At 43.9% G+C, this 4,170-nt stretch overlaps 1 pseudogene; it reads left to right on the top strand.

Annotated features, from left to right (window-relative positions):
* Nucleotides 1-232: 232 nt before the first annotated feature.
* LOC126471996 (5S ribosomal RNA) lies at nt 233-350 on the top strand (annotated as a pseudogene).
* Nucleotides 351-4,170: the final 3,820 nt, after the last annotated feature.

Below are 4,170 nucleotides of genomic sequence, written 5' to 3'. Positions count from 1 at the left end.
TGAGATAAGCCTCTCAAGCTTCTTTGACCAAGAAATAATGTCACATCAAGTAACGTGAGTGTTCCCCTTGTTATTTGCCAGACGAACAAAAGAAGAACATTATCTCATTACTTCTCAGCATCAGCATGGCCAATGTTCCTCTTTCATGTCATTATATTTCTTCACTTTAACGAGTCTTCTAGAACAGCTATGTACAAATGAAAATATTTAATTTGTGTTTACTCTTGCATAGGGCAACGGCCTTGCCGCAGTGGATACACCGGTTCCCGTGAGATCACTGAAGTTAAGCGCTGTCGGGCGTGGTCGGCACTTGGATGGGTGACCATCCAGGCTGCCATGCGCTGTTGCCGTTTTTCGGGGTGCACTCAGCCTTATGATGCCAGTTGAGGAGCCACTCGACCGAATAGTAGCGGCTTCAGTCAAGAATACCATCATACCGACCGGGAGAGCGGTGTGCTGACCCCACGCCCATCCTATCCGCATCCTCCTCTGAGGGTGACACGGCGTTCGGATGGTACCGGTAGGCCACTCGTGGTCTGAAGGCGGAGTGACTTTTGAATGGAAAATATTTTCTGTATACCGGTACTCGTTTTTTCACCTTGTGATAGAATCAGGAGTGCATTAGCCTTGGATGTTGGCTAACGTACCAAATTATAACGACTTTTCACAGCTGTTGCTGTGTGCGTTTGTTGGGGAAATGTTTTGGTAGGATTTCCAACAACATTTAAAGAAATCGTGTTTTCAACTCCATCAGAAGATAGTTCACGATGAGTAAAGAAAACACTGTGCTTTTGAAGCCATTTTGGCTATTTTTCGACCGTGACTGTCTCAAGAAATATGTAAAGGTTTTTTTAAATTACCACTACCAGTCACAAACTTAGTTAACTGTTGTATTACTTATTTATTTAGCGACATGTTTCGACGGCATACCTCATCTTCAGGCTAAATGGCATTACAAAAACTATTGGACAATAAACATGTGTCAGTATGACCTTATCAGTATGACCTTACTATTAAACATGTAACATCAGTATCAGCTTATTGGGATTCTCCTAAATTAGTTTTACATTTGTCCATTTTGCATACACCATAATAATAAAGGAAATATTGCGTGATTCTCTCCTAGTAAAAGTATGTACAAAACGTTTATTCTCGCTGATATTGCAATTAAGTGAGCAGCATTGTAATGGCACTTTATTGACGAAACTGTCAAACTAGAGTTGTGCTTGATTAGTAGTTGCTCTCCGATAATTCTTAATTACACTCCTGGAAATTGAAATAAGAACACCGTGAATTCATTGTCCCAGGAAGGGGAAACTTTATTGACACATTCCTGGGGTCAGATACATCACATGATCACACTGACAGAACCACAGGCACATAGACACAGGCAACAGAGCATGCACAATGTCGGCACTAGTACAGTGTATATCCACCTTTCGCAGCAATGCAGGCTGCTATTCTCCCATGGAGACGATCGTAGAGATGCTGGATGTAGTCCTGTGGAACGGCTTGCCATGCCGTTTCCACCTGGCGCCTCAGTTGGACCAGCGTTCGTGCTGGACGTGCAGACCGCGTGAGACGACGCTTCATCCAGTCCCAAACATGCTCAATGGGGGACAGATCCGGAGATCTTGCTGGCCAGGGTAGTTGACTTACACCTTCTAGAGCACGTTGGGTGGCACGGGATACATGCGGACGTGCATTGTCCTGTTGGAACAGCAAGTTCCCTTGCCGGTCTAGGAATGGTAGAACGATGGGTTCGATGACGGTTTGGATGTACCGTGCACTATTCAGTGTCCCCTCGACGATCACCAGTGGTGTACGGCCAGTGTAGGAGATCGCTCCCCACACCATGATGCCGAGTGTTGGTCCTGTGTGCCTCGGTCATATGCAGTCCTGATTGTGGCGCTCACCTGCACGGCGCCAAACACGCATACGACCATCATTGGCACCAAGGCAGAAGCGACTCTCATCGCTGAAGACGACACGTCTCCATTCGTCCCTCCATTCACGCCTGTCGCGACACCACTGGAGGCGGGCTGCACGATGTTGGGGCGTGAGCGGAAGACGGCCTAACGGTGTGCGGGACCGTAGCCCAGCTTCATGGAGACGGTTGCGAATGGTCCTCGCCGATACCCCAGGAGCAACAGTGTCCCTAATTTGCTGGGAAGTGGCGGTGCGGTCCCCTACGGCACTGCGTAGGATCCTACGGTCTTGGCGTGCATCCGTGCGTCGCTGCGATCCGGTCCCTGGTCGACGGGCACGTGCACCTTCCGCCGACCACTGGCGACAACATCGATGTACTGTGGAGACCTCACGCCCCACGTGTTGAGCAATTCGGCGGTACGTCCACCCGGCCTCCCGCATGCCCACTATACGCCCTCGCTCAAAGTCCGTCAACTGCACATACGGTTCACGTCCACGCTGTCGCGGCATGCTACCAGTGTTAAAGACTGCGATGGAGCTCCGTATGCCACGGCAAACTGGCTGACACTGACGGCGGCGGTGCACAAATGCTGCGCAGCTAGCGCCATTCGACGGCCAACACCGCGGTTCCTGGTGTGTCCGCTGTGCCGTGCGTGTGATCATTGCTTGTACAGCCCTCTCGCAGTGTCCGGAGCAAGTATTGTGGGTCTGACACACCGGTGTCAATGTGTTCTTTTTTCCATTTCCAGGAGTGTAGTTTGAGTTTTGAAGAGATCCTATTGCATGACTCTACTGAAAGACACAAAGTTAAGAAAAATCTTGACAGTAAAATGAGACTTGGAACGGATACAGAAAATTCATATTCAGTGTTGAGGAGCCCTCTTTTGGAGCTTTGGCAGCTTGCAGAAATCTTCTTAGGTGTGAGCGTTCTCCAAGGAAACCATCTTCAGAACTCTCATCATAACTGTCAACTAAACGTATTATAGTCGTTGGAACTTCAGTTTCTGAGGTTTTAATCAGATTTGTGGGTTCTAAAACAGCAAATCGATCTGATATACTAAAAATTGACACTTGGGCAGTTGTAAGTATGTCACCTTTGAAAATGAATGGACAACAGTTTATTACATCAGGATGCATTGTACGAGAGACATCACCACATTTTATAAAAGTACTTTACTTAACTTGGAAATGGCATCAGTGTCCATGGGTCTGCATCATTTTAATTCCACCGATTAGATTAGTTACTTAATTAATTAGTATCATGTTCCATAGATCATTTTTCATGATAATTCATAATGATGTGGAACGAGTCTTTTACAGTCACATCGCAAATTAATTTGTAAAAATGGCTACATGCTGACGTTTATAATGTTTTAGTTAAATAATACAGACAGGAGTTAGTAATTCCTACCCAATACTTCTTGCACATCACATTAATTGAAATTCTTCTGTGGAACAGGAGTTGCCAAGGAGAATTTTCAAATTTTACTTTGCTGCCTGTCAGACATTTTGTTCAATTGGGTAAGTGGAGCAAATTTTTTATTCAAATGGTTAAGTAAATAAAATATAATGTTAACTATTTTGTTCAGTTTTTATGAATAGAAACAAATAAATAAAAGTTATTTGTATAAATGACATAGTTTAATGAAGCAGTACAAGTAACAAAAGATCATCTTAGTGATAGGTGACTTTAACATGTAGCTTAGAATCTCTCTCTAGCTTCTTCTGCTGCAAATTTTGAAATTGTGCATTGAAAGTCCATACATTCAACTACACTATTTTCGATTGATGAAACTGCCAGACTAGAGTCGTGCTTGTCTAGTAGTTAACCTCAGATAATTCTTAATTAGTTTGAGTTTTGAAAAAAATTCTGTTGCATGATACTGCTGAAAGGCACAAATTTAAGAAAAATTTTAACATTAAAATGAGATTCGGAACACATTCGGAAAATTCATATTCAATGTCGAGGTGTAAGAGCCTATAAGACGTTCAACCAAGAGAGTCCTCTTTGGAAATTTGGCAGCTTGCACAAATCTTCTTCCAAGGATACCATCTTCAGAACTCTCATCATAATTATCAGCTAAACATTACACAATCGTAGGAACTTCAGTTTCTGAGGTTTTAATCAGATTTATGGGCTCTAAAACAGCAAAACGATCTGAGATACTATTAAAAACTGACACGTGGGCAGTTGTAAGTGTGTCACCCTTGTAAATGTTTGTATAACAATTTATCACATCA

This window comes from Schistocerca serialis, chromosome 3 (assembly GCF_023864345.2).
Source record: "Schistocerca serialis cubense isolate TAMUIC-IGC-003099 chromosome 3, iqSchSeri2.2, whole genome shotgun sequence".
Lineage (NCBI taxonomy): Eukaryota > Metazoa > Arthropoda > Insecta > Orthoptera > Acrididae > Schistocerca > Schistocerca serialis.
Note: the sequence above shows the minus strand (reverse complement) of the source record. Positions and strands in the feature narration are given on the sequence as shown.